The sequence below is a fragment of the Schistocerca serialis genome, chromosome 2 (assembly GCF_023864345.2).
Source record: "Schistocerca serialis cubense isolate TAMUIC-IGC-003099 chromosome 2, iqSchSeri2.2, whole genome shotgun sequence".
Classification (NCBI taxonomy): domain Eukaryota; kingdom Metazoa; phylum Arthropoda; class Insecta; order Orthoptera; family Acrididae; genus Schistocerca; species Schistocerca serialis.
In genome coordinates, this window is record NC_064639.1 from 625,574,824 (window position 1) to 625,597,046 (window position 22,223).

Here is a 22,223-nt window from a genome sequence, read left to right on the forward strand (position 1 = left end):
AGTTCAGAACCGCGTTTCGTTGCTGAACACAATGCGGGACTATTCATGTTCATGCTTCTCGGTAAGAGCACCACTCCAAACGCTGTCGTTTGTGCTACCGTGTTAGCGGTAGCCTGCGCTTGTAGTCCGTCTGCTGTTAGTCTCCAACGAATGATTTGGGTTGACACAGAACGTTGCACGCGCAGATGTGCTTGATGCACAATACAGTCGTCCCTTGTGGTGGTCAGATGTGGTCCACAGGAGCCTTGACGACGAGTAAATTTGCCATCACGTTCCCACACAGTCCACCGTCGGGCCATTGTCACGTCGCAGTACCACTCAGATCTACGTACAGCACGATTCGACTAGCAGGCCAAATGGAGACCTACAGTGAGGCCCGTTGCAAACTATGCCATGTGGTGCTGACGCTGTCTCACATCAGTATGTAGCATCTCTGAGTCTTCACAATGATCACTCGAGAACTGACGCTGTTCACGCCCTACCCCATCAGGCCTGGCAACAACACTAAACCCGAACAATCCTAATGCACTCTGGTGACCATACTACCTCTCAGAGAGAATTGCAGCTCCCATCATCTACATACCCGCCAATGGTCTGTACGTGTATGAAGTTACATTGGTGCCCGACTGTTTCCTCTGGGTGCTTCTCTTCTTCTGTCAGATTGTGAACTCCGAGCAGCACGTGAACCATAGCAATCAGCATCCCAGCAATCTGATCGCTTTACGAGTTTACAGGATCTAGTCATGAGTGTCCTCAGCAGGATGCGGCATAGCTGAAGCAACTTGTGGACCTTTTCCGTCGTCATTATCAAGGCCAGGGCGGTGTCAGACGGCTCTGGTGTGACGTCACGTGCAGAGCGCAGCCTCTCGCGAGCAGAGGGCACGGCACGGCGCTGCGAGGCCGCGCGGTGTGGGAAGGCGCGACCGGATCAATAAGGCGCGGCGCGCAGGCCACAGCGGAGACACGTCTGCCGCTCCCTGCGTCGCTGCACATCCCGACGCTTGCAGCCGCGTCCGAGATGCGGCGGCCGGAAGCTGCTGCTAGCAAAACCGAGGCACGATGTTATGTTGTTCGTTTTTCGCTGATTCACACAGGGTGTCCCATGAAGTGCAATGGTCAACACGCAGGGATATATGACAGGAACGACCATACAGACCAAAAAAATCTTGTAAAGATGACTGCTAAAATGCATACCTTAAGAACTACGACCACTTCTTCATCTTCGGAACTGTGAAACAAATCTCTTCTACTGAACAAGTCCCCATAGCTTTTAAGATATGCATTTTAGAGCCCACGTTTTCTGCACCTTTTTTGCGTCGAATGATCGTTCTGTTACATCCCGGAATATTGACCGTTTCTTCTGAGACATCCAGCATAACACGTAAAGGTCGTAGTTCCATTAAGGGCGAACTTCAGTCTCACTACCAGCGTCACTGGTTTAGGTTTCAATTGTTTAGTAAACAGCCGGTTACTTGGGGATCTCAGTTATTTTTTTTATCCAAATCTCGCATTAGACAGAAAAAAAGAATGAAATAAAAACTGTAAGAAAAAAAAACAACGTTCCACGAAGGATTTACCCGAATGGGGCGGAAATCGGTAGATGTAATGTACATATGTTGTTGTTGTGGTCTTCAGTCCTGAGACTGGTTTGATGCATCTCTCCATGCTACTCTATCCTGTGCAAGCTTCTTCATCTCCCAGTACTTACTGCAACCTACATCCTTCTGAATCTGCTTAGTGTATTCATCTCTTGGCCTCCCTCTAGGATTTTTACCCTCCACGCTCCCCTCCAATGCCAAATTTGCGATCCTTTGATGCCTCAGAACATGTCCTACCAGCCGGTCCCTTCTTCTTGTCAAGTTGTGCCACAAACTCCTCTTCTCCCCAATTCTATTCAGTAATTCCTCATTAGTTATGTGATCTACCCATCTAATATACAGCAATCTTCTGTAGCACCACATTTCGAAAGCTTCTATTCTGTTCTTGTCCAAACTATTTATCGTCCATGTTTCACTTCCATATATGGCTACACACCATACAAATACTTTCAGAAACGACTTCCTGACACTTAAATCTATACTCGATGTTATCAAATTTCTCTTCTTCAGAAACGCTTTCCTTGCCATTGCCAGTCTACATTTTATATCCTCTCTACTTCGACCATCATCAGTTATTTTGCTCCCCAAATAACAAAACTCCTTTACTACTTTAAGTGTCTCATTTCCTAATCTAATTCCCTCAGCATCACCCGACTTAATTCGACTACTTCCATTATCCTCGTTTTGCTTTCGTTGATGTTCATCTTATATCCTCCTTTCAAGACACTATCCATTCCGTTCAACTGCACTTCTAAGTCCTTTGCTGTCTCTGACAGATTTACAATGCCATCGGCGAACCTTAAAGTTTTTATTTCTTCTCTATGGATTTTAATACCTACCCGAATTTTTCTTTTGTTTCCTTTGCTGCTTGCTCAGTATACAGATTGAATAACATCGGGGAGAGGCTACAGCCCTGTCTCACTCCCTTCCCAACCACTGCTTCCCTTTCGTGCCCCTCGACTATTATAACTGCCATCTGGTTTCTGTAAAAATTGTAAATAGCCTTTCGGTCCCTGTATTTTACCCCTGCCACCTTTGAAAGAGACTATTCGAGTCAACATTTTCAAAAGCTTACTCTAAGTCTAGAAATGCTAGAAACGTAGGTTTGCCTTTCTTTAATATTTCTTCTAAGATAAGTCGTAAGGTCAGTATTGCCTCACGTGTTCTAACATTTCTACGGAATCTAAACTGATCTGATGATTACAATTTCAAAAAACTTTATGATTTATTCGAGAGAAAGATCTTCATAAACAGGGCAAGTCAGTAACGCGCTGGCCCACCTCTGGCCCTTATTCAAGCACTCATTCGGCTCGGTATTGATTGATGGAGTATTTAGATGTCCTCCTGAGGGATATCGTGCCAAATTCTGTCCATCTGGCGCATTAGATCGTCAAAATACCGAAGTCGTTGGTGGGCCCTGCCTATATGCTCCAAACATTCTCAACTGGGGAGAGATTCGGCGACCTTGATAGCCAATTTAAGGTCTGACAAGCACGAAGACTAGCAATAGAAACACTCTCCGTGAGCTGGAGGGTATTATCTTGCTAAAATGTAAACGCAGGATTGCTTCCTATTAAGGGCAACAAAACGTGGCGTAGAATATCGTCGACGTACCGCCTTGCTGTAACGATTCTACGGATGACAACTAAACGAGTCCTGCTATGAAAAGAAACGGCACCCTAAACCATCATTCCTGGATGCTGGACCGTATAGCGGGCGACAGTTAGGTTGGTATCCAACTGCTGTTCGGGGCGTCCCCAGGCACGTCTTTGCTGGTCATCGGGGATCAATTTGAAGCGGGACTCACCACTGAAGGGCAGTTTACTCCAGTCAGGGAGATTCCAGTCTGGAGACACAATTTGGCAGGACGATATCCAACAATTCTGTCAATCACTGCCAAGCCGAATAGCTGCTTGCACAAGGGCCAGAGGTGGATCAACGCCTTAGTGACTTGCTCAATTGTGGAGCTCTTTCTCTTGAATAAATCTTCATTTTTTTTCCTAAAACTGTTATCAGTTGTTTGTCTATACATGTACGTCACATCTATCGATTTCCGTCCCATTCGGATAATTTCTTCGTGATGTGCCTTTTTTTCCTGTCTTAGAATGTATCTACAGGTCAAAGCGATATTTGCTGTTAATCGACCGTTACTGTTTCAAAAATATGAAAAGGTTTTTCAGAGACTGCTATCAGTCACAAAATTTGTAGACGTACCTAAATAATTTAATGAACTAACATGTTTCGAGGTACAAACTTCATTGTCAATCTACAATGACGATAAGAAAATATTTAACAACAGTACATACAGATCAAAGTTTTTCTGTACAGCCTTGGCATGCATTATGCTAATCCTGAATGAAAAATTTAGTATGAGAGAATATTCACTTCGTTTGTTGGTCTGCTGTTCATATAAAGAAATTCAAATAATTACTCACTTTGTTTATACGAAACGGCTGTCTTCTTGTGGAGTGCTCTTACCTCCATTACTAAGGCTCCTATGATATTGTGAAACATTTTTCATTTAATTGCAAAGGACACTTAAAACACGATCTCAGAATTAAGTCTACAGTGCAGTAGAAACAAGATGGCTGTCAAAACAAAGCTTGTTTCGATTTAACTATCGATGTGTCGATCCTCTACTCTGCAGTCACTTCCAATGTCCTCTGCCTATCTTGCTGTCATATTAACACCAAATTATCACTCTCTCTCTTATTGTGATATATTTCGCCAACTAAAATCAGCGATGCAACAGCAACATAGATAATCCTAAAAGGTGGGCCACATTATCAGACTTCACAGTCAAACAATAACACCCTAATGTATCTAGCACAGTGGTTATCAAGCGAACTCCCACCCAAACATGGTCATTTTGAACTTACTGGTGCATTTGAAAATAGCTTCACGGTCCATGTGTATAGTAACGGAAAGAAAATAAAAGCGACGTTTTACTTTATACAGTAACAGCTATTGTGGTACATCTTAAACTTCTTAAAAGAGAATATTAGACATATTACGTATTTAAAAATACCAGGGGGCAAGGTTATCCATCAGTTGGCAGAATTTTCATCTTCGTAATTTCTCAACCCGCAGCCACAGTATTCGTCTTCTATTGTCTCTATTTTCTGTTTTATCTGCTTGATGTACGATGTTCTTAATCTTGCTCCCAAACTTCTTTCCGGTACCTTGTCTTCCATGACACGTATCATGAAGGGGCATTGGCAATACAAGGATCCAGCCCACCATTTACAGTCCTCCTTAAGGTTCTTTCCTTTGTTACTGAAGAGCAGCCACGTGATTATGTGGTTGGCTGCGATACAAGTGGAGGAATCGGATGAATCATAAGGAGGGGACTATTCAATGGTGGTTGAAAATGGGTCTGATGGGTAATCCTGGAGGAAGGTTACACAAAGAAACCTAACAATATCCTTTAAAGCAATTGCTAAGAGGCGATGGCTCTGCTTCTGTGTGTGGGACCAGTATTCCACTAGTTTGAGCTGCAACTAATCCAGGGCGGGTGGAAGGCTATACAGTGGGACCATACGACTTATTCCCAATAACTACGGAAGTTAGCAGCTGCAAATTACGACTCCACTGGTCATGTAATTTTCACCACTCAATAAATTTCTTATATAGTTGCGTAGTCTCAACACAAATCCAAATCATATGATTCGATATTAGCCAGCGATCTAAAAGCGTTCCGCGCAGCTTATGGATAAATGAATCTATTGTAAAATAAGCTCTCATAATAGACTGCACAGAACTGGGAAACTAACTTCAGACTATATGAATGCTTTTCAAAGAAGCTACAGTTGTTAACTCCTCCTGATCTCAAGGCCGCGTCAGGGAGAATACATTCAGCAAAGCCTATCGGTCTTTTGTCACTGGCCTTACCCGCGAATGAGAAACGTACGTATCATTCAAAGTGACTGCAAGATATTCAAAGAATTGAGGTGCTTCTTTTGGTTTCGCGAAGTAAAGACTGATGATAATGTTCTACTTCGTTACCGGACGGAATTGCCGAAGATTCTGGACTTTTCTGGGGACCAGATTTAAAGTGACAAGAGCAGGTTACATGCTTTTTTAAGTTGAAAAAAGAAATGCACCGTTTCAGAACCCATCGGGATTGAACAGGACACGGTAGTAAATGGCTGCTACTGCATGTTTGGGTACAAGAGTGACAACAAATAAGGGACATTTCGCTGCAAGATTCACTTTGAAGGTAGCGTTTTTCATTTCGACAATTAAGTGGTCGGCACGCAAACCTTGCTGCGTAATATACCATATATTTGCGCTCTTGATGGATAAATAGCATGATTTTCTATGACTTTTGTAACAGAAAGTAATTATCAGACACACAAGAAAGGTAGTTGTTATGGGGAACTGCGATAGACTGCCTGTTTATGGTATAGCTTTTCGTAACATGTCGCAGAAAAATTAAAAATTCTGTACTGCTCGGTTTCTGTATTAGGTTGCTCTGAGCCCTGTTATGGATTACATGGACTATTCTTAAAATATATGCCTGATTTATGCAGTCTCCATTTTCCCATATCATGAGCACAAATTCTCATCGGTATGTAATTCCGGCCTCTATTCTTGTGCCACGACATTTAATCGCTTGGCCGTTTCACATTAAAACGGTTAAAGTTGCTTACTTTCCCACGAGTATCCTGCAGTCATTGTGTTAACACTGGTAGAGCGTTTCAAGCATAACAGTAATATGATCATACACGGTGACATGGAGTTTGAGAGAACTGTTTATGTCTGTTTAAAAACTTTTACCGGGATTACCCGTGTTGATCACATGCACAATTTACCATTGGCATCAACACAAAAACTTTTCCAGTGCACACATTGTTAGATTCTTTTCCGTGCACTTTACTCAAGGTTTCTTGTTAGCTACTTCAACAAATAGTCAGATACGCGCAAGCCCACACAGATAGTGTGAACGCAAACAACATTGTCATTAGCAGACACCACAGTAAGTTTCCCTTGTGCTTTCAGCGTTAGCTAGTACCCCAGCGAAAGTTGTTGCACTGTTTCTTTAGCAAATAAAGATATGCTTCGGTGATATAACTGTCGTTAAGTCACGCTAGAAAATTTTCCAGTCCTGGGACCACGAACTATGACGTAAATGTGAATGAATTATATAAGTACTGTCAAGCCGTTAAGAAATTTCAGCTCCAGTAAAGCAAGTAACTCGCAGCACTAATGTAACTATAAATGAATACTTTCCCGTATGTCTAACAGGGAGATAACTGATATGCATAAAAGTTTCTCGGTTAACTTGTCGCGTCGAATTCGTATAAAACTCCAAGCTTTCGATGATTGTCTCCAGCCATAAATCGGGAGCTGACAGAACACATTCAGAATCATGGCAAATTGTAAAAACTAGGTTCGTCGATAAAGTGTTTGAAAAGAAAATTTCAGGAGAGCTACACGCTCCATCAGAAACTAGCTGTTAACGAAGCAAAAGTTAAATTAGAAGGCAGATAATCCCTTAAACAGTACATGAGAGACAAACCTATGGACAGAGTGTACAAAGTGTGGATATTATGTACGAATCGTCCTATAGTTTGAAATATGATAGTTACACAGGAAAGGTTTCACAAGTTACAGTTGTACCGTTAGGATCAAAAGTGGTTCAAAATGTCCAACTGTGATCTTCATAGAGGGATCATATTATTTTATGGACAAGTTTTTGCATCATAATGATCTGTATGCTTGTGGAACCATAAACCCCAGATGGAAAATTTGCCAAAATCCATGGAGGAGAAGGAACTCGAGGGAGGAAAAATCGATTAAAGGACAAGCAATGATCGACCAGCTATGTAGCAGATGGTCGGATAACAGAACAGTCAACATAATTTCGACTTCGCATACCCCATCATAGGTGTCCACAGTAAGGTGAAAGATGGAGCTATAAAAAAGTACAACTTGCCCTCTTAAAAGCTGTCACACTTTGTCGCTAACGATGATGATGGAAAGAGCCATCAGTAGTTTGGAATTCTATCCGAGTTTGAGGCGGAAAGGTAGCCGAGAACTTTTTATCCAAGGACCCCGCCCTGAAAGGTATTGCAGCCAGATAACAGGTACATCAAAATGTAAAGGACGCGGTGATTTTCTTATCGTTTCAACTGCCATGGGGTTCCCTAAGCGAAGGGCCCTGGTTCGATTTCCGGCCGGGCTGGAGACTTTCTCCGTTCGGGAACTGGGTGTTGTGTAGTCCTTATGTGCGGCCGGCCGGAGTGGCCAAGCGGTTCTAGGCGCTACAGTCAGGAACCGCGCGACCGGTACGGTCGCAGGTTCGAATCCTGCCTCGGGCATGGATGTGTGTGATGTCCTTAGATTAGTTAGGTTTCAGTAGTTCTAAGTTCTAGGGAACTGATGGCCTCAGATGTTAAGTCCCATAGTGCTCACAGCCATTTGAACCTTATGTACGTCTCGTCCACAAGAATGTCTCCGGAGCGCTATCGTATTGTCTTTCCATTACTGAGATGGCTGAACAGGCACGACCTCAAAGCCAATAAATTGGAAAAATGAATACAACGGAGAAATCCATCCGACGGACCAAACTGGCACAAGCGCACGCTGAATGCGGTCGTGACAGCTGAATTGTTCCTACATATCGAGGCAGTCAGGGGCACCTTCAGCCACGTTGCTAAACTGAACGACGTGCCCCAAAACAAGGCAATTCGCGATGCGCAGCAGCGCCCACGGAACCGACGCCAGTAATTCCGTTAATCCGGCAGCAAATTGCTGGCAATCCGGAGCAATCTGCGTATAGCGGGGCGCTGCCGAATCGACAAACAGGCTGCGGGTATTGATGGCGAGCCTTCAGCTCCACCTGATTTCACTCTGTGACCTACGCACTACTTTGTTTCTCATTGCATCCCGGTTTTCACTGTCAGTCCTCAGTGCAGATAAACAAAAACTGTAGGATGTCTACTCGTGATTTAATCACCACTTGTACTTTTCGCCGCGGACGGGGAAACCGTTCGAGTATACGTGGCTGGAGCGCGTGTGAGTGTGAGATATTCTACTGACTTACTTTGAAAAGGATTTGTTAGCCGGAGAAGCCTCGAATATTCATCAGCAAGTGAATGATAAAGGGTTTACCGACCCCGCGGCTTCATCAAGGTCAACAGAAAGGGGCCTTGCTCTGTTAAGAGAAGTGAAAGGACAGGAAGGTTAGAGTTTAACGTCCCGTCGAGGTCATCACACAGCCCAAGCTCAGTTCTGTCAAGAACGGAGTAGAAAATCAGTCGCAACTTTTCCGAAGGATTCGTCCAGGCCTTCACCTGAACTGATTCGGGGAACAAAAAACAAGACATCTGTTAAAAATTAATGCTCTCTCCGCGTAGTGATTGTTGTGAAGTTGAAGATAACGTCCTGTATTTTTATTAGCGTGCGTGTGATACAGAAGAAAAATCGCGGAAACTCTATAAGAAGATTGTTGACTGTTGATTGCAACTGAATCCGCTTAAGCCTAAATTCTTTGAGCAGTCAAACTTGTGAACGCACATATAAATTCATAAGATTTTGTAAAAGCAATCTTTAAAGGTACTTAAACTTGTGTGCCGGCCGGAGTGGCCGTGCGGTTTTAGGCGCTACAGTCTGGAGCCGAGCGACCACTACGGTCGCAGGTTCGAATCCTGCCTCGGGCATGGATGTGTGTGATGTCCTTAGGTTAGTTAGGTTTAATTAGTTCTAAGTTCTAGGCGACTGATGACCTCAGGAGTTAAGTCGCATAGTGCTCAGAACCATTTGAACTTAAACTTGTGCTTATCACCTTATTGGTCCTTTTCTTTAGTTTAAGGAAAATCTTAACACTGAACGACAGTGTAGAATGTTCTTATATTCTTGAAAACAAAGTGTCCATTTATAAATTTTTAAAAAAGTTCTCAATGTTCACGTCTTACATATAAAGTAAGCACAAATTAATTTTGCCTCTGAATTTTGCACCTGGTTATACGGACATCTGCCCGATGCCACGTGAAACAATGATAATAGTAATTTAGGAAAAAGGTGTTCCATCAGAAAACATTCGAGCGATGGATCGATCTCAATTTTGTTGACGAAACAAATAAAGCAGAAACCTTATGAGTAACAAAGGAGTCCCAAATCGACTGCACCTGTTTTTAAGCAATTATGTACACCATTCACAAGTGGACACCTTCGACCTTTGTGGTTCCAAAACATATGGCGCTAGCTTCTCAACAGTGATACGCAAAGCACCGATATACTTGAAATAGTGTTTATGACTTTTGGTCACCGGCTGTGGAAGGGACAGGTAAGTGTAGGCCACTGCTCCTTCTGTTGCCACTATTTGAAAGAGCCATTACATAGAGAACTCAGATGTATAATTTCGTTTCGAGCGTTTCAACTGAGGTGTGTCATAATCGCACACCACGTACCCAATACTCACTACACGAGATACTCGGAATATTCGTATTTTATATCATGTGCTTACTTACTCTTCAGTTGTTCAGTTGGATTATCTCAATTTTACCACGTTAATACATCGTCTTTTGCCACAGTAGCCAAAGTGGCTATCTGTGACGCCCGGATGACCGCGCGCGTTAACAAGCAGCGTCCGGCATTCGAGGTATGCGCCGGCCCCGGATCGAATCCGCCTGATGTATTAGTGGCGAGGACCGATGTGCTGGCCAGCCTAGACGTGGTTTCTAAACGGTTTTCCACATCCGACTAGGAGAACCGATCTGATACCAGCCTCAGTTGCACGATTCGCAAACATTTAGAAAACGTTCTCAATCTTTCCCATGGGGTAATACTAGACGCAAACAAAATTGCCAAATCGAGATTAACGTGATAACCCCTTGAAGATATGGAATAAAGCCAGTAAAAATAAGAAGAAGTCGCAGTGTGTATTCTTCGTAAACCGCGACAGTGAAATAAACGACAATTTCCGTCTAATAACTCTGCAGCATTTCTGCTATGGTGTCACTCAGAAATGTATACTGGCGTGGTTACAGATGTTATAAAAAAGGCAGACAGGATTTATTATTAAGTTTTCCAATACATTGTCATAATTGTTGACAATAAATAATACTTCCATGACCTCATTGTCCACATCAAAGGAAATGGGAACACTGAAAGATGAAAAAAAAACAAGCTTTGAAGCTATATATCAAAACGTAAGGAACTCGGGCAAAGCAGTAGCGATTCGATTTAGAGAGAGAGAGAGAGAGAGAGAGTTAAGTACTGCATTGATATAGAAAAAAAAGAGTATTTTTTCCTTTCTTCTGAATGGCATACGGCAGATGACTTTTTGCTAAAAGAACAACCTCTCCTTCCCGTTTCCTATAACAAACGACATTACTGATGGAAAGTCGCTGCCTTTACTGGAATACAACATGGTTTATCTTTGGCAAGAGAGATCTTAGGATTTACTGAACAAAATTTAATTTTTTCCTCTAACTTCTCTGAAGTCAAAAGTGCGCGTGTGCGTGAGTGTGTGTTCGTGGTTTGTGAGCGTCCACATCTGAATTATCGGCCCCATTACAGAAATTAGTAAAACAGATGTGGTTACAACGTATAAAATTTTGTGAAACAAGTAACAGAAAATCAGCCCTGATTATCACTTTTCCCAGAAAGAAAAGAGATATTAAGCTAATGAAAGGAGCTCCTCAGAGATCCATTACACCAGTGGGAGCCAACATGGCCCCTACCGCCCACTAGTGGACGTTCCAATTTATGGTGGGCGCTGGGCGTGTATACACGTCCTGCGTGTTGCGGGCGAGTGTACGCGCGCCGCTTCGGTTTTCCTAGAGTGCTATGGACGTCTGAATGCGTCCTGAGCCGCCGATCTCTCACTGCTGCGGAGGAGCTACGTCGGTGAATAAAAAAGTTTAGAGTATTTATCGTACAATATATGTGCCTCATTGCGAGGTATATTTTGCAAAAAAAAAAAAAAAAAAATAAATAAATAAATAAATAAATAAATAAATAAAAGCTTGGTTCAATACCTCGAATTGTTTATGAGATACGGCGATTGTTATGACCACATGTTTCGCGATGCAAGGGCGTAAAGGGGCGCGTCGCGAGCGACCGTCCTTCAGATACAAAACCCAATAATTCGAGAAAGAACTGAGATATCATTCTGCTCATAAAGTTTCGATATCTTATCTACATTTCATTCACTGCAATGTAAGTGCTAAAACCAACCATACGCAAAGTTTACGCAATGGGTTTTTAGCTCTGCGAGCTCTTTTAAAATTTTGTGCAAGTTTTCCTTAATTTGATGCAGCGCAGTAAGTATGACGGGAAATTCAGCTCTTTATCGAGTGGTGGTGATGTTTGGTTTGTGGGGCGCTCAACTGCGCGGTCATCAGAGCCCGTACGAAGTCCCAGTTTTTTCACAGTCCAATCTAGCCACTGTCACCAATGATGAGGGTGATGATGAAATGATGAGGACAACACAAACACACAGTCCCCGGGCAGAGAAAATCCCCAACCCGGCCGGCAGTAGAACCCGGGACCCCGTGATCCAGAGATAGCAATGCTAGCTATCACGAGCTGCGGACTCTTTATCGAGTGAAAATATCTGACCATAAGTTACGCAATAATCCATTTTTTCACCTAATAGTTTCCTAAAAATAGGATGATAAGTATTTTATATCGGTCGGAACGCCGTCTCTCAGCACAGGCATCAGTATTTGGCGAGTAGCACAGCCCTTACAAAAGCCGCCTCAGCACGGAATGCAAAGAGCACATCTGTAGTAGGCTAACACATCCATTAGGGTTTAACGAAAATTTGGTAAAAAGTGTTTGGCAAGTATCAATATAATATGCTTTAATTTGCAGTAACTTTGTTTTTATAATTTTTGAGAAGTAAAGCTACTTCCCTACTTTATAAATCGGTATTACTATGGAGCCGGTGGATGGTTAAAAATTTTTATTATTAACAGTGATACAAAATTGGACGACAGATAACGAAGGTTGACTACCCCTGCATTGCAGGGTTCCATCAATCACGCACCCAGCGCGAAGCGCATGGCCAGCGAAATACACATTTATCTTCCTTCGTACAACTTCAGACCCAGTGATTTTGGTTTTAGTCACTGTTCATATACCAGAAGCCTGGAGGTGACATTTTCAGACTGAATCTCATAGTATTGATGGGCTTGCCATCTCACATTACTTGCCAAATGCAGCTCCTTGTCTCTTAACTCCGTCTGGAAGGCGACATGACGAACAGTGGTGGTCGAAATTAGGAACATAATTTTACCCAGTAAGGATTGGACAGACACTGATTCCAGGAATCGAAGTATTTTAGTTACTTGTAATATTTATTGAACTTTGTGTCTCATCTGTCGCCAGAGGATACGTTACAAAAAATTGCTAGGAGAGGCGATAGTTGCGACATTCGCCCTTGGCCTAGTAAGGAAGCAGATCGTGCAGGTATTACTAGAATAAAATACACGTGCACCTTTCGTCTTGCACCATGGAATTGCTTTGCTTGGAGCTCATCAACAGCCTTCGACGATCTGCCGTTGTTAAGCGTAATGCAGTAAACACCAGGTGACGAGCAGTGACTGACGAATTGGAAATGGTGAAGGAAATCACTGCGTGGACTAAATGAAGGCTGTCTTGTAAGCATGATAAATTTTTGCTTTCATCACTTCCTGGAGACAGAACTTCTATTCGGACAACTCATCTGTTTGTTGTAATTGCTGTAAAGCTGATAACATCAGTTTTTTTCTTCAAGTTATCGATCACTTTTAGCACAGTCATACAGCTACCAGACTGATTTTTGGCTGAGAGAGGGAGTCGCAATTTCCGGAGACGGAAACCAGTATATGAGGAATTTCTAAGTTACTGCAGATTCAAGAAAAAACAGTTTCTGTCGTGATTAAGTTTCCATCTTGTGAGCTGTCTAGCCACGCAAATGTTGAGCAAACGTAGAAACACTTTGATAACGACCACAACAACATGTGCCGAGTGTAAAGAGCAGCCTCTCGTTATCAAACACAACGCTCATTATGACCACGAAAAAGTGAAGAATAGTCTTTTTTATGGAATTATAATCTCCATATTTGAGCGGGAAAACAGAAGTGAAGTTCTCTAAAAGAGTGTATTCACTGAAAACTCTCATTAGAGGAAAATAAGAGCGATGATTCAAAGTGTTGTGCAGCAGTAAGCGGGGATGGTTCAAATGGGTCTGAGCACTATGGGACTTAACATCTATGGTCATCAGTCCCCTAGAACTTAAAACTACTTAAACCTAACTAACCTAAGGACATCACACAACACCCAGTCATCACGAGGCAGAGAAAATCCCTGACCCCGCCGGGAATCGAACCCGGGAACCCGGGCGCGGGAAGCGAGAACGCTACCGCACGACCACGAGCTGCGGACTAAGCGGAGATAATAAAAACTTTAACTGATTAGTTAAAGCAATCGTACAAGGTCATTTAATATTTTAGATATGCAGGACAATATTGGCGAGCATAAATAATTAAATTTTATTCACGGTACCGTTTTTCAAATCTGCCATAACCACCACTGAAAATGAGTACTGATTTTACTATACGCGTTTACTTTTATTCACTTAAAACATCCTCAGCGTTTGCACTTGCGTCTGATTTCCGCCTGCACCCGAAGGTTTCGCCCTCATGTCCATTTTCTACGTATTCTTGGGTTTAGCCCTGGTAGTTTTGGCTTAGCATCACTCTCAGTTACAGTACTATACATTTGTTGATTAAGACGCGACTAAATATTGCACCACAAATGTTCTTACGTTCCTTAACTAATAATTTGCACAGCAACACGTAATCTATCTGTTCGATTCGAAAGCCGTACGATTAAGAGGAACATTACCGCTTCTGTTTCTCTACTAGCTATCTAGATCATTCAGTGCCAAAATCTTCTGGGTCCCTTTGTCCGTACACCGCATCGGCAGGAAAAGAAAAGCGGATTCCACTGCCTTACTATTACGCTGTGCCTGTACAACTGCGCCCTGCTGATACACTTGCACCAATGCAGCAGGTCCGACCACGGATATCGTTGCGCTACTGTATTTTGAGTCCTGGGTCACGTATTTCGTCTTTCTTTATTCTCTCAGCTTTGGACATAAAGAATGCTTTAGGTCTCCCGTCTTCGGTCCAACTAGGCTTGGGTTGGGTTGTTTGGGGGAGGAGACCAGACAGCGAGGTCATCGGTCTCATAGCATTAGGGAAGGACGGGGAAGGAGATCGGCCGTGCCCTTTCAAAGGAACCATCCCGTCATTTGCCTGGAGTGATTTAGGGAAATCATGAAAAACCTAAATCAGGATGACCGAACGCGAGATTGAACCGTCGTCCTCCCGAATGCGAGTCCAGTGTGCTAGCCACTGCGCCACCTCGCTGGATAGTCCAACTAGGCATGCAGTTGCTGTGGACAAAAGGGAAACAATGTAGTCATCTGCTACTGCACGACTTATAACTATAGGATTGTGAAATTTAGATGTATGAAATGTATGAGATTAGACGAGCAGAAGTACGAATAACTGTGTGATAACGATTTGCATAGGACACTGCCTCTTCCATACAGGCCGTGTAAACTGCTTTCGGATGCCATCCTGAACAAAGCTATTCGTGGCACACGGCAGTGCTGATCCTGGGCAGAACCAGCTCTTTTCTACGAAAACCTTTTATCTTTCTGTGGATACGGAGTCACCACAGCTGCGCGATACGTCGCCGTCAGTACAGTGCACCGCAGGCAGTACATGCCACGGACACGGCACTGAGCCGCAGTGCTGCACCCAGCGTCAGCTTTTCGCGCTGCTGCATGCGCGGATGCAGCTGTGACATCAGTCTTTGTGCTGGCAGCCCTGGTAACACGGTCGTCCGTATGCGTCAGTAGACGCGCTAATTTGCACGCGCTTCTCGTCCGTTCGCGTTGCAAAAGTAAGCAGCACTCGCGTTCCTACACCTGTGTACGCGCGTCTCTCTACGCATTCTGTAACCTCCCTACAGGCTCCCTCTGAGACGCCTTGCCTCATAACCCCCCCCCCCGCCCCCACCGATGAGGTTCGAGTCCTCCTGCGGGCATGGGTGTGTGTGTTGTGCTTAGCGTAAGTTAGTTTCAGATAGATTAAGCAGGGACCGTTTGGTTCCACAGGAACTTACCACAAATTAAATTAACTGATTCCGATCATGCTCCAAACATGCCTCTACGTACGCAAAGTAGTCAAATACATCTTTTAAAACGTGACTAACACGTCTGCTCACCTTGACCACCACCGTGACACAATAAGATTCTTGACATTACTTCCATTTCCTGCTGTGGTGAAGTCGTAATTACAAGCAAAAGTAAATGTGGTCATTCTGAATTAAGGTTTCCACGATTACTGTAAAATTATTTCAAACGACTGTGAAGATGGTACCTGTACTACCTCATAACGATTTTTCATCTAGCCGGCCGCGGTGGCCGAGAGGTTCTAGGCGCTTCAGTCTGGAACCACGCGGCTGCTTCGGTCGCAGGTTCGAATCCTGCCTCGGGCTTGGATGTGTGTGATCTCCATAGGTTAGTTAAGTTTACGTAGTTCTAAGTCTAGGGGACTGATGACCTCAGTCCCATAGTGCTTAGAGCCATTTTTTGAATTTTCATCTAGTCCATTAATAAGTGACTAATCTGCTAACTCCCAAAAAGGTGATATGCTACATAATAATAATAATAATAATAATAATACACGGTCCAGTCACATTAATGTGACCACCGCTACGTTCGAAGACAACGTGCAATAACCACTCACAAACGGCAGGTGGCAGCGTTATCAGTGGAGGGTATACAAAGCTTGTCGGAGGGAAGCGGAAGACAGTGCACTAGTTGCCGGAGCGACTTAGCTGACTCCCAAAAGGGCATGATCATTGGCTCTCGGGCCAAGCGTGGAAGCATCCCCGGGAATAGCAAAGTCTGTAAACTGCTTGCGAGCCGCCGTGGTTAAAGTACACGTACATGACAAAATGGCGAAATCCTAAATTCGGTGCCGAGGCAACCTGATGCACCACGGGCCATGGATGACATGGTTGAACGACGGCTCAGCTGATGTGTACGGGCGAATAGACGTGCAACTGTTGAGCAACTAGCCGCCCAGATGAACTAAGAGGACTAATAACAGTGTCACCTCAACAGCCGTTCAGGGAACGTGCTGCGTATTTACCTCCGCAACAGGCGGCTGGTTCTTGCACCCACGCTGACTGCTGTTCATGGGCGACGAAGGCTGAAATCTGCACGCCAGTACCGCAACTGGGCGTCCACTGAGTGACAACAGGTGACCTTTCCCGATGACTCACGTTTTACGCTCCATCGCCACAGATGGCCGTTGGGCGTACGGCGTGAAAGTCTTGAAAGCAAGCACCCTGCAACAATCGTCGAAAGGGTCCAGACCCAGGCCGGAGGAGAGAGAGCTACTATTTGGGGAATGTTTTCGTGGCGTTCCCTGAGTGATCTCGTCATTCTGGAAGGCTCAATTGATCAACACATGTATGCAGCTATCCTTGAGGATCAAGTCCACTCCTGCATGCAGTTTGTTTTTCCTCGGGATGATAGAATCTACCAGCAGGACGATGGAACGTGTCAAACAGCTCGCAGTGTACGTGCGTGGTTGTAACAGCATCAGGGTGAGTTTACCGTACTCCCCTGGCCATCAAACTCCCCCGATTAAAACCCAGTTGAGAATCTGTATGAGCACCTCGATCGGACTGTACGCGGCATGGATCCTAACAGTGAGACCTAGTGCAGCTGGCCACGGCACTGCAGTCTGCATAGTTCCACATTCCTGTCAGCACATTCCAGAACCTCAGTGGCTCTCGTCCTGCACGTCTCGAAGCGGTTCGCGCTGCGAAAGGTGGCCTTTCAAGCTTTTGACAGGCGGTCACATTAATTGTATGGGGCTAACAATAGTAATAACAATAACAATGAGAAACATAATCATTACAAACCCATGTACATTAGTATTTATCTATGGAATCGAGGTTGGGTTGGATGGTGGGGGGGGGGGGGGGGTCTCTTTTTCTCTGTTTACTATGGCACTGCTATTCGTGACCAGATAGCCCATTTGACTCTAAGATCATCTTAGAAAGAAGTACAGTTACTTAGTCAAATGAATTAGCGACCTCAATGCCATTGGAGAGGTGCTCCAGCTCGTCTGGAGAAGCCTGGGAGAAAGAAACTGACAGTGTCTACCTAATCAATCCGGTATTGTCCGCCCCCGGTAGCTGAGTGGTCAGCGCGACAGACTGTCAATCCAAAGGGCCCGGGTTCGATTCCCGGCGGGGTCGGAGATTTTCTCCGCTCAGGGACTGGGTGTTGTGTTGTCCTAATCATCATCATTTCATCCCCATCGACGCGCAGGTCGCCGAAGTGGCGTCAAATCGAAAGACTTGCACCAGGCGAACGGTTTACCCGACGGGAGGCCCTTGTCACACGACATTTCCTTTCAAAATGGTTCAAATGGCTCTGAGCACTATGGGACTTAACTTCTAAGGTCATCAGTCCCCTATAACTTAGAACTACTTAAACCTAACTAACCTAAGGACATCACACACATCCATGCCCGAGGCAGGATTCGAACCTGCGACCGTAGCGGTCGTGCGGTTCCAGACTGAAGCGCCTAGAACCGCTCGGCCACACCGGCCGGTGCATTTCATTTCAATCCGGTATTCGTGTACAGTGAACAGGGAAAGTGTGGAGACCCAAAATTAGCCCAGCGGAACTGGGATTTAAACGCCGCTTCTCTTGAATATGAATTCGATGATTCACCACTAAGGCACTTAACTCGACACAGTATCTTCGGGTACTCCTGGAAGTCACATGAGCCTAGATGTGAGTCTGTTTTGTGTGAATTCAGATTTTTATTGTTTATGCATGTGAAACGCCAGGTATTAATGTACCAGTATGCATTCTCGCCTGTGTATCTTGGTAAATAACTGAAACCTGAACCGCTATTACTATTCCTCTCATGTTTATCTTCTCGTTTCCACCCACGACGACGATACAAAACTCTCATTTGATCGATAGTTCATTACTGCTCATCAGTCTGGGACTTACAGATAAAGTTGGCAGAGGAGATAGAGAAGATCCGAAGAAGAATAGCTTTTTTCGTCGCAGACTCTCTCAGTAAGCACGAAAGCGTCAAGAAGACGTTCATCCAACTGAAGTGGCAGACGCTACAAGAGGGGCGTTATGCATCACGAAGTGGAGGGGGGGGGGGGGTTTAATGTTAAAATTCCGAGGGCGTACGTATCTAGAAAAATCATCTAATACAGTGCTTCGCGAAAGCACGCTGAAGATAAAATTAAAGACATTCGAGCTCACAGGGAAGCTTTCAAACAATCGTGCTTCCAGCGTATAATACGCAACTGGAAGAGGAAAATGATGGGAAATGACAATGGTACCCAAACTACACACCGCCACACATAAACAATATTGAAAAAATTAAATCAGTAGTATATTTCAAAAAGCGGAATTGTCATAGCTGTTTCTCCACTAAGCATGGATATAACACCGCGACGCACAACGAGAAACTTCCTCAGCTAATGTATTTATCATATACGCTTAGAAAGTCTTCTTTTTTAAGGTTCTGTACAATTTCTCGGCCTAGTTTCAAATTATTTTGGGGTTTCTTCAGTTATGAGCGGCTTCGAAGTTACAATTAATAAATCGATATTTCATTAGTGTATGCTTACAGTGTACAGCGTTAACGTAGTTGGTTTAGTAGAAGTTACTTGGTTTCGTCTTTCAGCAAGAAATGCATCACGTAAACAACAAGTCTCTTAGAAACGTCTCAGAACTTTAAATGAAACGTTCAGTAAAAGTCTCCACTCTCTGTGCAAGTTAATATAAATGAGACGTACATAGCGCTAGAAATAATATGAAACACCGAAACTGATCCTCGTACATGACGCTGATCAGAACTAGATGACAGATGTTAGAAGTGGGCGCAACAGCGACAGCTTTTGACGCTACATCAACAGAAAAACGTAATACAGATTAGTTTCATTACCAACTACTGCTGTGTTTTTTAGTGTTAATGAAGCTAAAATCAAACGTACAGAAAGACTTCTCATGCTTCTCACGCACGTTGATAAAGGTACACCGATGACCATTTGTGCACCTCCTTCGATACCACGCCTCAGAAAATGATCACTTTCACTACTGATCAATACCGGGTGCAAGGTATCAGTCCCGTAAATCTCTTTAGTGCGGAAACAGTTCATCAGTGTGGGTTATAGGACCTGTAGTTGAATTTAAACACGATAAAAACGAAGCTGAAATAGTTTCTCGGCGCTATAGTGATACTATGTATGGCGTGAGAGGAAAGAAAAATAATAAAGGAAGACGTCGTTTGCGAGAAATGACTCGGCCGACTAGCGAGCGGGAAAGGAAATGAGTCTGTCCGAGCGCGAGGTGACGGGGACAGGATACGGATGGAAACGACAACGGAACTAGAACGTCGCCTCCGCTTGGTCGATACTGTGCTCCGAAATATAAAGGAAGCACAAAGCGCGCCACAAGAAAGAGAAGTGTCAGCCAACTATTGCAGTGGGCGCTGAAGGGAGGAGCGCACCATTACTCTGTAGTCGGCCAAAGTAGACCGCGATCAATACGCGCCCTTCACCACAGATGACGCCCCAGAACAAAAGCCGGTGCACCATCGCCAACCTATGCCAACGCGCTATTTTTACTCGGAGTTCTTTTGTGTATCTATGTTACTGATCACGATGCTGGCTGAGACAACATTGTTCACAAGAACACTCGGCGTCTGTTTTCGCACCGTACGTCGAAAAAAAAAAGGGTGAAACGAGCTTCATCTACATCTACATCTATACTCCGCAAGTCACCTCATGGTTTGTAGTGGAGCGTACTTTATGTACTAGTGTCATTTTCCCCTTTTTTTGTTCTAGTTGCCAATGGTTTGCGGGAAGATCGATAACTGGCAAGCCTCCGTGTGTGCTCGAATATCTCTGACTTTATCTTCGTGGCCTTTTCGCGCGAGATATACACAGGAGCAAGCAATACAGGGCTATTACAAATGATTGAAGCGATTTCATAAATTCACTGTAGTTCCATTCATTGACATATGGTCACGACACACTACAGGTACGTAGAAAAACTCATAAAGTTTTGTTCGGCTGAAGCCGCATTTCAGGTTTTTGCCGCCAGAGCGCTCGAGAGCGCAGTGAGACAAAATGGCGACAGCAGCCGAGAAAGCGTATGTCGTGCTTGAAATGCACTCACATCAGTCAGTCATAACAGTGCAATGACACTTCAGGACGAAGTTCAACAAAGATCCACCAACTGCTAACTCCATTCGGCGATGGTAAGCGCAGTTTAAAGCTTCTGGATGCCTCTGTAAGGGGAAATCAACGGGTCGGCCTGCAGTGAGCGAAGAAACGGTTGAACGCGTAGCCCGCGGAAGTCGACGAATAAAGCAAGCAGGGAGCTAAACGTACCACAGCCGACGGTTTGGAAAATCTTACGGAAAAGGCTAAAGCAGAAGCCTTACCGTTTACAATTGCTACAAGCCCTGACACCCGATGACAAAGTCAAACGCTTTGAATTTTCGGCGCGGTTGCAACACCTCATGGAAGAGGATGCGTTCAGTGCGAAACTTGTTTTCAGTGATGAAGCAACATTTTTTCTTAATGGTAAAGTGAACAGACACAATGTGCGAATCTGGGCGGTAGAGAATCCTCACGCATTCGTGCAGCAAATTCGCAATTCAGCAAAAGTTAACGTGTTTTGTGCAATCTCACGGTTTAAAGTTTACGGCCCCTTTTTCTTCTGCGAAAAAAACGTTACAGGACACGTGTATCTGGACATGCTGGAAAATTGGCTCGTGCCGACAGCGCCGACTTCATCTTTCAACAGGATGGTGCTCCACCGCACTTCCATCATGATATTCGGCATTTCTTAAACAGGAGATTGGAAAACCGATGGATCGGTCGTGGTGGAGATCATGATCAGCAATTCATGTCATGGCCTCCACGCTCTCCCGACTTAACCCCATGCGATTTCTTTCTGTGGGGTTATGTGAAAGATTCAGTGTTTAAACCTCCTCTACCAAGAAACGTGCCAGAACTGCGAGCTCGCATCAACGATGCTTTCGAACTCATTGATGGGGACATGCTGCGCCGGGTGTGGGAGGAACTTGATTATCGGCTTGATGTCTGCCGAATCACTAAAGGGGCACATATCGAACATTTGTGAATGCCTAAAAAAACTTTTTGAGTTTTTGTATGTGTGTGCAAAGCATTGTGAAAATATCTCAAAAAATAAAGTTATTGTAGAGCTGTGAAATCGCTTCAATCATTTGTAATAACCCTGTATATTGGATGACCCTTCCAGGAACGTATGCTCTCTGAACTTTAACAATAACCCACACGGTGATGCAGAATGCCTCTCTTGCAGCGTCTGCCACTGCAGTTGACTGGTTATCCCTATGACGATTTCGCGCTTACTTAATGAAGCTGTAACAGAAGGGCTGCTGCTCTTTGGATCTTCTATATTTCCGCTATCAGTCCTATCTGTTTCGGACCCCAAACTGACGAGAGCAATATTCAAGTACTGGTCGAACGGGCGTTTTGTAGGCTACCTACATTGTTGGTGGACTACATTTG

The 22,223-nt window shown here is 44.2% G+C and overlaps 1 protein-coding gene across 1 annotated transcript in view; it reads right to left on the reverse strand.

Annotated features, from left to right (window-relative positions):
- The window catches only part of LOC126457687 (protein gustavus), a 348,237-nt gene that overhangs the window by 239,570 nt on the left and 86,444 nt on the right, over positions 1-22,223 (reverse strand). The gene's annotated exons all lie outside the window — the stretch shown is intronic.